Genomic DNA, 12,384 nt, shown 5'->3' on the forward strand with positions numbered 1-12,384 from the left:
GAGGACTCCCCCAGCTTAGGGTAACAGGGTTGAGGTAAAGAAACAGGGTTATCAGGGTTAGGATTGGATAACCTTTTTTCTTCTTTTTCAATAAGGGTTAGTCTAATCAAAACAAACAAATGGATTACTTTCTCTGCTGAACTATCTCCAGCATTCACAGATTCAGTCAATTTTGTCCCCACTCTGTTCCAAAAGGAAACAGAAGTTATATCTGCAGGAGACACTTGAGGAAAATTTAAAAAAACCCAATTCACTAATTTTTTCACCTTTTTCTTAGAAAACGGTTTCTCTCCATTTTGCAAAATGCCAATCACTTGATTAAAAATCCCCCTTTGTGCTACAGACAGTCTTGCACCCATCTCTGTGATCTCACCTGTCCGTTGCAGCTATTTCACCAACGGCTCCAAACTGCTCTGCATCCAGAAGTTTCACCTGGGATGGGACTCTTCTCTCACCCACTCCCTCTTCACCACTTCCCCCCTTTGGGGAATTCAGTCTTCTGAATGCTCCTGCCGTTGTCTCGCTCTCAAAAGCAGCCCCTCGGTGCACAGGGGTTCTTGCTTTTCTCCCCAGCACGTCTTCCACTTAGAACAGCGAAGAGACACTTCTGGGGTAGATGTCGTCCCAGCGGTGGTCAGAATCTCACCTTCCGTGGTTCTTCTGTCCCCTTCATTGAGGGACAGGCCAGCCCCACGTTCTGGGCGCCACCTGGCTCGATCTTCTCGAGTGTGACCCGGCTAGCTCAGTGATGAGGTTTCTCTTCACTCGAGTTTTGAGCCAGTATATGTTTGTGAGATTCACTGATTTTCTTCAAGAATTCAAGTCTATAGAGCGAGTAAAGAAATCAGGGGGGGACTCTCTCTCTGGTTTGCATTCCACAGTTTATTTCTGTGAAGGGGAATCCAAGGGACGAGAGACACAGGATTTGGGGTCTGGGGGGTCTCTTTTAACAGGGTTTCTCGGAGGGAGGGAACATCAGAGAGAGAACCAATTATTTTTCTCAGTTAGTACATCTTACAAACTTTCTACAAATCAAGGTTACACACACCAAGATAAGAAATAACAGACACCAACTTCTTCAAATGCCCACAAAGGTGTAGGAGTATTCTCCACAGAGGGGCAGAGGAGCAGAGAGGGGGGGCTTGGTTTCCTGGCAACCCAGGGGGGAAAGAAAGGGAAGGCAAGGTAAGCCTGGCCTCTCAGCTTCCATAGCTCAGAGGCATTCTGGGACAGGAAAAACAGAGTTACAAACTTCCGTGTTGGAAAGAAGGGTTCTCTTCTCTCAACCCCGTGCTTTCCTGGGCTAAAGAAACTTCAAGCAGCTGGAAATGCCAGCAGGGTCCTCTCTTTACTCTATCCGGCCTCTCACCGTGGGGCTGAGGAGAGAAACTTCAGTAACCATGGTAACTTGACGCCAGGTAAACAATTAGGAGAAAGAGAAGCTGGGGGTGGGGGGAGGATCACAAATAAAAGATGGGAAAAGATACATTTCAGGCTATCAACTACAACAGTACATAAAGTCGTAACCAATATTCCTATTTGCCCTTTTGAATGTCGTGCATTAGGTCTGTCTTACCGTGTGACAGCAATCTACAGAAAGAAATGATACCTGCTTAGATGAAGCTATTACCTCTTTATTATAAAAACCTCAGCTGTTTTATGAGAAGCAGGCAAGCAATATTTTTATGTGATGAAACTTAGCTCTTCGGTATAATGGGAAATACAGAATATTTTTACACTCTTTTTGAATTACAACATCTTAGTATCATTTACAGTACCTTGCTGCAGTAACTAGAGGTGAGCCAAACCTATGAGTTCAGAAAATCTGGGATATGTCCAAATAAGTAAATAGTTGGAGGACATTTTGCCTATCTTACACTGAAGAAGAGGTGGAGACTAAAAATTGATCTGTTTCTGTTAAAAATACAGTTCTTTAAATATTTGATTCAAATACATGTAAACAGTGAATTTGTTTAAAACCCTTATTAACCTTCCATTGAAATGATCAAGCAGGCTAATATGCCTCCAACTTACTGTATCTATTAAGTTTACTAGTAAAAATGATACAATTCCTTAGATTTATAAAGACCCGCATCTGCTCCAGAATTATCAGTTGTTGGTGCTGCTGTCAAAATGAAAAAACTGGTTTTTTTTTTTATAAGTGAGAGATATAAAGAAAAAAGTTCCGTTCTTACCTTCCTTGTTATACAGAGGAAGGTTTCACACACATATCAGGAAAAACCAAAAGGTCTGTTCCTGCAGGAGTGTAAGGCAAACCTGAAGTCAGCACAATAAATGTGATCAACATTGTTCCCTGAATTTTGCGTCTTTGACTAGCATCAGATACGGAAGGTGATATGTTGCAGTATAGCTTTCATGCAAGACTTTTCTATTTTATATAAGGTCAAATGTGATCCACAAATGCTCCTAGGTGAAGTTTGCCTGCCAGAATGAGATACTTCATTCCTAAAGCATGGGAAAGAGGGAGGGAAGTGACCTATAACTAACCTCTTGTCACCACTGGTTTTCTCAGTAGAGAGTAACCTTTAGGAGATGACTGGTTGTGCATGGTCTTTGAAGTCAGGTGCTGGAAATGTGATTCACCAGATTTGAAAATGTTTGCAAATTCATTGTCCTTGAAACTTCTAGAAATTCCCCTCTGTTTTTCAGCTTAAGAAGAGTATGTATTATACACTGGTTTCTAGTTGTGCTTCTTCAATTTCATTTGATGTGAAGGGGCACGAAATAAGTGCAGATTAAGCAAATCTATTTTCCATTCATTCTTAATTACCCTGATGGCTTGTACATTTCTCAGTTGTTAAATATCAGGGCAGATATTACAACTTTGTTATGCTGATGTTTCTTCTGGCATTGAACCTTACTGGTATAAAAAGGGATGAATAAAATTTTTCATATAAACAGTAGGAAAGGTAAATTTTATCTGTGGAACTTCAGCACAGACATCTTTGCCTGATAATTACTGTTTACAAACTTTAAACAAAGATAGAAAGTTTTAAGAAGGCCCAGTGTTTTCTTATGTGGGTTTGATTTAATCACAGACTCATAGAATCACTGGGATTGGACAGGACCTCTGGAAACCCTCTCATACAACCCCTCTGCCAAGGCAGGGTCACCTAGAGCAGGTGACACAAGAAGGGTCCGGGTGGGTTTTCAACATCTCCAGAGAGGAACACTCCATGACCCCCTGGGCAGCCACTTTCATTGCTCTGTAGAGAAGTTCTTCATGTTGAGGTGGAACCTCTCTGTTTTAGTTTATGGCCATTATTACATGTCTTTTCCCTTGACATCACTGAAAAAAATATGGCAACATTCTCTTGACATACTTTCTTTGAGACTTTTATATGTATTGATGATCCCTTTTCACTCTTCTCTAGACTAAACAGGCCCAACTCCCACAGTCTCTCCTCATAAGAGACATCCCTAACCATCTTCGTGGCCCCTGAACCCTCTCTAGTAGCTCCTTGTCTACTTTGAACTGTGGAGACCAAAACTGAGTGAAACACTCCAGATGTGGGCTCACTAGGGCTGAGTAGGAGGGGAGGATCACCTCCCTTGACCTGCTGGCCACACTCTTTTTGTTGCACCCCAGGATCCCATTGGCCCTCCTGGCCACAAGGGCACTGTTGGCTCGTGGTCAGCTTGTCACCCACCAGGATTCCCAGGTCCTTCTCTGTGGCGCTGCTCTCCAGCAGGTCAGCCCCCAACCCGTGCTGGTACCTGCAGTTGTTCCTCCCCAGGTGCAGGACGGCACTTGCCCTTATTGAACCTGATTAACTTCCTCTCTGCTTAATCCTCCAGCCTTTTAAGATCCCACTGAATGTCCAAAGCCTTCAGGTGTATCAGCCACTCCTCCCAGTTTTTTTATCATCATCAAATTTACTTAGGGTGCATTAGACCCCTTTGTCTACATCATCAATAAGTAAGGTCAATAAGACTGGACCCAGTATGGATCCCTGGGGAATGCCACTGACTACAGGCCTTCAACTGAGTTCTGCTCCTGATCATGATCCTGCATCTTCTCTGATTATGACCCTCTAAGCTCTGCCATTCAGCCAGTTCTTGATCCACCCCACTGTCAATTCATTAAACAAAGTAAGTCCTGAACTTACCTATGAGGATGTTATGGGACACAGTGTAGGTAGACAACATCCACTGCTCTCAACCCATCCTGCCACGCCATTACAGAAGTCTATGAGTGGTCAAGTGCTATTTACTTTTGGTGAATCCATGTTGACTACTCCTGATGATTTTTTTCTTTCATTTCCTTTGTGATGACCTCCAAAATTATCTGCTCCATTATCTTTCCAGTGATGGAGGTGTGGCTGACTTGACTGTAATTTCCTGGGTCCTCCTTCTTGCCCTTTTTGAAGATGGGAGTAACACTTCCTCTAGTCATTGAATATTTTCTTCTGTTCTCTGCGAATTTTCAAAGATAATGGAGAGTGGTTTAACATCTGCCAGTTCCCTCAGCAACCATGGGTTCATTCCATCAGAGTCCATGGATTTATGTGTGTTAGTATATGTATAATGAAGAGGTAATTTGAAAAAGATCAGACTTTCAGAAACAAGTGTGCTAGTTATTGCATATTCCCAGTAGCCGCTCATGAATGATACATTTTTAAATGGCTAAGCTTTGTGTGTGAGGTAGCAATCTTTCCTAATTCTTCCCTAATCCCTTTCAGGCTCAGTTGCAGACACAGAGACAGTTGAAGAACTGAGCTAGTCAATGTGAAATGAGAATAGAATATTTTCCCTTTACGGATAAAAGAAAAAAGACCTGTGAATAATGGGTATAGAACTGAACAGTGTCTGCTGTGAATGAGTACCTCTAGCCATTGCCTTGATAATCTGAGAAGTGTATGTGGCATGTCCTCAAACCTTTATCACTTTGAGTATATTGCATGTCTTTGTCTTAGCAAAACTGAGGAGTCCAGATATCTGCTAAACAAAATAGCTAATATTAGGTACTGTGGAGACTCAGCTAGCTTAATTGCTGCCCTCTGTTGTATTTGGAAATGGATCCAAGTTCTAAGATTCCTGTTGTATATCAAGAGGTCTTTTGTAAAGCACGAGAGACCATCTCTTCACAAAGGAAGGTCAGTGCCAAGTTCATATGCATGCATCAAAATACATAGTGATAAATGTTAATTTCAAGTTATTTATTAAAAAGAAACAGGCAAGTTTATGTGATGAATTCCAGAAGATCTAGTTGGCATGAATTTTCTTATTATTTAACCATAATTCCTAAAAAATTGAAAACCTTAGTTTTTTTTCAAAGTGTAATTTCAGTGATCTCTGTCTGTGCTCAGTGCTCTGTTTATGAAGGAGAGTTTCATATACTAGATTTTGTTGTCTGAGAGCACAGTAAACTAAAAAATTTGTTTTATCTGACTTTCTAAAAAGTGGGAAAATATGACTGATGAAAATTACATTTATAACATAAATAGGGATATTTTTGCATGCTGGATATTTTGCAACACATATGTAATCTCTAAACACATTTTAAAGTGGCATTGCCTGTTAAACATAAAGCTGTTTCTTTATCATGGTCTCCAAAGTGTCCACTAAAGCTACAGCCTTAATTCTAAGGAAAATGAAAGGCTGTTGAAGAGTGAAAACAGAACATTATAGCATTGAAAAGATATAAATCTTCTGGGTATGTGGTAGAGGCAAGAAATCACATTCAGTGCTCAATATTGTTAGCTGAATTTCTTTGTATTACTGGCCAAAATATGCCTGATGAAAGGTTGTTTCATGTTATATCTGTTATTATATCATGTTATTTCATGTTATACCTGTATGTATGCACATGCATATACATACCAAGTACATAGGTACAAACCAAGTTCTCTTGTTCGTTTCATGTTCTTTTAAGACCTTCTCTTTGCTTTCATCTTTCTAATTAGGAACATAATCTTTAGTTTTTCTGGAAGTCATATTTGCTGTAACTGAAGTCTGCCTTGAGTATAGTGTGGACTGGAAAGAAACAGATGGGAAAAGCACCACACTGCTGTGGGAATGAAAATATCTGATGTCAACTACTTATTGTGTTCCAGGAGGGCTGATGTGGCTCTGAGTTTCTTCAGCAACTGGGAAATATTTTATGTCACGATGTAGGGGTGAGGGCATAAAACAATTTTTTTTTTGATTCTATGGAAAAATTCTTATGAGCAGAGGTAGACCAAGGCCTGTTGCCTGAAAAATGAGAATGGACGAATTCACTTTACTGGATGATGTTTTCCCCAGCCTTCTCTTTTTCCAGACACAAGGACACACGACCTGCACTAAAATCTGCTTTGAGGAATGCAGAAAACCTATACTGTGACTCAGGAATATAGCAACAAATTCCAGATCTGATGATAGACTAGCACTTTCTATAGTCTTAGTGGATAAGGCAACTGACTTTTATGTCACATATATTCCTTTCTCCATGTAGGCCAGTAGGGTTGGGTGAGAGAAGGCCCTTCACCTACAGGTGCTTAGAGAGAAGAAACAACTGAAGTTACATGAGGGTTTTTTGTTTGGTTCCCTGTTTTTTTTCCCCTGCGGACAAATGATTCACCTTTTCTCATTTTTCTGGACATTCAGTTAATGTTTATCCCTCCGGACTACCAATAAAAGCAAGGTAAAATGCAGCTTTTAGGAAGAGTGTAACCCCCTTAAAATGAAAGCAATAACAAAAAAGGACAAAGGGGAAAACAAACAAAACAAAAGAGCATTTTCTTCTCTAATTTTCAAGACTGAAGAAAATCTGTAATTAACAATGGTAGCTACCCCCTTGCCTGTTAGAGTTTATATTCTCTGCTTTCAGATTTGCATATCCTCCTCTTGCACTTCATAGGTCTCATTTGCTAAACACAGATAAATATACAATTTTGAAAGGCTTTCAGGAACTGTCTAAAAAGAAATATATGGACATAGGAAAATTTGAAATCACAGAGCAGTAAAGAGGAGACAGCTTATAAAAGAGCTAAACTGCTTTTAACTCCAGTGCCCTTTAATTGTAAGGAGCTTACCTTGAATCTAAAAATTTTAAGCAACAAATATATGTTGGGATCCAATGTTTTGTTTCTTTAGTGATTTCTGTCATTTAAGTATTGATTTTTTTACTGTTACTCAGGAATTTTAAAACTTTCCACTAAACTTTGAGTTATGCATTAATTCCAATCAAGTCACAGTATATTTTGGTAATCTATTGTATTCCTAATGGTTTTTGAAATATCATTTAAACAACAAATAACTTTGTGAAAAGTGTTTTCATTAAACTGACAGTAGTACAAAAAGTGGACATTGCATTTAAGTAATACTGCTTTAGGAAATTTTGCTTCTGAAAGAAAAAAAAAAATCTATTATAATGCACAGTTCTCCTAGGATAACTTGCAAGTTCAGTAGCTCCTGGATCAGTGTAGGAGTAGAATTGGTTTGGGCTGACAATGAACAGGCATTGACCTAAAGCCACAGGAAAATCATGGCAGTTAGGGTGAGAAGAAAATTATGATAGGAAAAATTATGTTAATGTTACCATTCCTTATAAGGCTATGTTTCTGCTTCCCTGTTCTAATTGGTTACCCCCAGTTTACATATATGGTCATGTTTTGAGTTCCCACTTTTGATTGGACCCTGTACCCTATATAAGTTCTCATTCACCCCATTTCTGGGTCTTTTGAGGTTGTCCCCATACCATGCATGGCTTATGTTCCTTTGTTATTTTATGTGTTATTAAAGTTCTTTATTTTCGGGCAGCCCAGTCGTACCCATCCCATATTTTATTTTGATACACAATCCCCAACCGAACCAGTCTCAGTGTTGTGGAGCCAAACGAGACAGATCAGCAGAAAATCAACTCCAAAACTCAACAGCAGCTTTTCACCAATTGGTGATGATTTCCTCGAGTGTGGCCAACTAACTCTACCTTTTCCTTACGCCTAAATAAGTCAACCAGGCTAGAAGGGCCTCTCAGCACTTTGAACACACTGAGACCTGACAAAGGGTGCTACCACACAGAGGGCTGTGCTGGTGGAAAAAGTCTTCTCCAAAGGAGTAGCTCCAGATCTGTTGGAATTACTGGGAAAATAAGGGTAATTCTAGATCTGTCCCAATTCTGCAAAGCCCCTTAATCAAGGAGCCTGGTTGCCTGGTCATGTCTGAATGTACAGGCTCTTCATGACCCTCCCAGAAAAGTTTAGCCCAGACATATGTTTCTAATTCAAGATTTTATAGTCCAGAGATGTCATTTCAAAAATGTGGATAATAAATATAAGAGATTGAACTTGCTCTACTAACCTGTGTTTGCACAAAATACAGAATGGTGACACAAGTCTACAGACAAAATAATGAATAATGATGGGTTTATGGTTTGTTTTGTGTGTTTTATAAGGAGAAACAGTGGTCATTGAGATGATCTTGTATGATAAAATATGGATTTTCTGTTCTCTTTTATTCATAAGCTGCTTATTAAGAAAGACCAATGATTATGTGCTGTGTCTCCTATGCTAAATAAAGATCTAATGAGTTAGCTTTTTTTCTGAAAGACAGGTTTCAGTTTTCATGGCTCCTGTACTGTCTTCCTCTCTTCCAGTAAGCTGATACACCTGATAGCAGAAAGCTGGTTAATCCCTAAACACTGTGGCCTATGTATTCGAACATGACAGCTCTTTTCAGTGTTCAGTCACCTAAATAACCACGTTTCATTCTTCAGAGTTACTTAACATTCATAGCTCAAGTTGAATCTGCTGAAACTGGATGAAGCTCCATCACGTTGAAAAGTATTTTTTATGTTTAGTCAGACATACATATATACTGCTTATATGACCACTTCATCTAATTCTTACTTATAATAGTTATAAATATGTACAAATATCACACACACACATCTACATGCATTTATTTATATGAAAATGCCATATATAAATATTTGCTCTTAGTTTGGGAACACAATATATATGAAATCATGAAAGAAAACAGATCTAAGTTCTGTAGCTCTTTTTTCTGCCGTGAAAATCTAAGTGATATTTGGTCAGACAATCCATCTGTTGAGATGTAGCTTCTTTATGTGGCAATGCTGACTGATATCACCACATTTGGCATGTTTGGAACTGGGGAATTAAGTCCCCACTGCGTAGTAGTCTTTTTCAGTAGTCTGCTGTGACATTTAGATTACTGAAGCCTATTCAAGGGATGCTAGAAGCCTCGGGAACCCAAAATTTACTGTGTGCTATAGGGAATCCTTCCTGTAACTTTGCCTTTTAAGTATGTCAGCACACAGCAAGAGTTAGAAAAATCTTATTTATACCTCAGGAGCAGCCCTGAGTACAGTAGCCTTGGGATCAGGAAAGTGATCCATCACTTTTGTACATCCCTCATCCCTCAATTTTTGCCTTCTATCTTCTAACCTCCAAGATTTCTTTCTTCCTTTGTAATATATTCACAAAATTCTGGGTAAGAAACTTCGGCTGTGAGAATGTCTAGACATTCAAATATGCATAATGCACATCCAAATAATGTATTCCTATATACAGTCTTTAAGAATTGTAGGCATGTAGTAAACGTGTACTAATTGAAATATGGAGGTACTAAAGACCTACTGAGAACATTTAATTTTTAAAAACATTACCATGGTAGCAATGTCTGCCTTGTTATTCTAGATAATAAGCTTCTGGTTACCAGTTTGCTTCTGAGCTCTGTAATGTGACAACAAATGCAAATGTAAGCCTCTATCTATTCTTATGGTCATATGTCATCCTAGTCAATTGGGCAATAAAGCAGCAGGACCAGACTGCTGTTAAATAATACAAAATGTGATGCATGAATATGGAGGCAAATATGTGCCTATATAAGTTTTTGCCTATTCAATATTGTTCTGCTTTCCATTTCTGAGGTAAAAAGTCAAATTTAATGAATAGAATTTAGTATAAGTCATTTAGTTTAAGTCAGTATTCTCTGTGACATTTTAAATTTATGAACAGTTGCTCTGCATCTTCAAGAATTAACTTGCCAGATTAGTGGCTATAAGATAGATATTGTGGCTGACACAGATCAATCAGCAAGAATGCGACGAAAGTCAGAATATCACAGAGTTTGTCAATATTATAATATATTTATGTAGATATATAAACAAAGCACATGCACATACACATAAAAAGCTATATAAGCCTATTATTCTAAACATACTGTAGGAACTGCTTTCCAATTTCCAAATTCCAGTTCCAAAATTTCAGCATCATAGTGCCTCCTAATATACCTAAAAATAATTCTAGTTTATTATAAACTAGATTTTTTCTTGAATATCAGGATATAACTAGAGAGCTCAATAGAGCTCAGCAAAATAGAGTAACCCCCTTCAATCTCTTCACTATCATATATTAAAAAGCTGTGTGATTTTCTAAGACAGTGGCATTACTTAGGACACTTTACGGTACAAATTATAAAGAGGAAAGAATCCTAATTTTCCTATTTCTTGTATGAAAGCAAGTCCATTTCTCTAACTTGCGCTAATTCTTTTTTACATGATTGACAAGGAAAGGACATGGAAGGAGTTAACTTTTTGTCTTTCCATTCTTTTTTAACAAAATACATAATCAGCTCTGAAATTTCCAGAGACAGGCTACATCCAGACTAATATACATAATATATGGATCATTTGTATACTCCTATGTAATAGCAGCTCTGCTGTATTCTTATATAGCAAAATCTCAGTTATCACAAATCAGTGTGCATTCACAAACCAAAGCACAGGGAAAAGAAAGTCAAGAAATTCTCTGTGACTGGGGTTTTTCTTTTGGTTGGTTGGTTGGTTGGTTATGGGGTTTTGTGGTTTGTGGCTTGTTTTTTGGGTTTTTTTTTTGTTTTTTTTATTTTGTTTTTGTTTTTTGTTTTTGTGTTTTGGTTTGTTTTGTAAAGAAGCAGAATGTCTGTCCATACAGAGAAGGTTATCAAGATTACCAGTACAAGTCTTATCTTTCATTTGTATCTGCACAAGTGTGAGGCAGGTATGCAATAAATCAATCCAGTGCTCCATTTATTGTAAGTACATATAAGAACAAATCCTGGTATTTAATAGTCTTTCATGTACTCTATTTCACTTTGGCCTTTTTTTTAAGGGAGACATTGTACTCAGAGGAAAAGTACCATTTAAAACCTTTCCAAATATCTGTTAGTTCTTTTCTGCAGATTAAAGAAAATCACTGCTTTATAGATCAAATGACAGGGTCATCCAGGAAGATGGGAAATTCTCACTTAAATAAAATACATTGTAAATTACATTGCAGCTTTTCAACATGGAATAAACTGCAGACAATTGAATATTTAGATACAAACAAAAAGGGAACTGCTGTAGGAATACATGTTTGTATATCTGCCCAAAAGAGCCCTGAGAGGTCTGGTCTCGGACTATATGTGTGCCTTGATGTGGTTGGTGTTCCCTAAGACCTCCAAAGACCATTTTATTTTCATTCACAGCTGGCCTGAGAGTTGTCCTACAACTCAGGCACTACTTGTATCTCATGATGTTCAGCTCACCAGACTGGCAGGAAACTATCTGTTTATGCTTTTCTCCCAGTTTGTTTGGGGACCTCTGCTGGATTATAGGAGAGTTAGGCAGATCTGAAAACTGGCAGAAAGGGTGAAGACAACACAGACCAGATTTTGCATAAGGGAACCTCACTATCTTGTTGGGCTGTGCCCTGCAGTCTACTCCACATAGCTCCAGAAGCTTTAGCAAAGTGTCTAAAAACCTGTTTTTAATCAAGATATTCTAATTATCTCTCCAGGGTCCTGCACAGTGAGTAAAAGCTACGTCATTTACTTCAGCAAGGATAGTTGCCTGGACATACTAGTGTGTTTAAAGGGGTGTCTGAGCTTGTGTTGGGTGAAAGCTACAGTGGGTATACTGTGTTAAAATACCTTAGCAACTGGCAGAGTCAAGGACTTGGAAACAGTTATACTCTAGATCTTCTATATTGAAAAATTGACCTTTGTTTCCTCAAAAGTCAGGGTACCACCATAGGGAGGGGAAAAATGAAATAAATGCAAATAGTTGGTCACCAGAGCTCAGTTCAGCCTGATTTCCATTCCATTACCTTCCACATTTCCTTACCTGAAAGTGGAAAATATTTGCATCCAGAAACAGCCTTTATACAGAGATATATCTTGTCTGGTTCTTGTTTTCTGTGTAGCAAAATTATTTAGTGAGCCAATTTGAGTTTGAAGCCTGGAGAAGAATAACATAGGAGACATATTGTTCCATCTTAATATTCTGTGCAGTGCCTGAAGTTAGCAAGAGCTCTGAAGACTTGAACTTCTGAACCTATTTCTAACAGGAGCCAATTGCCATTATTCTTGCAGCAAAGCAAAGCAAAGAAACAA

The sequence above is a fragment of the Cyanistes caeruleus genome, chromosome 1 (assembly GCF_971803275.1).
Source record: "Cyanistes caeruleus chromosome 1, bCyaCae1.hap1.1, whole genome shotgun sequence".
Classification (NCBI taxonomy): domain Eukaryota; kingdom Metazoa; phylum Chordata; class Aves; order Passeriformes; family Paridae; genus Cyanistes; species Cyanistes caeruleus.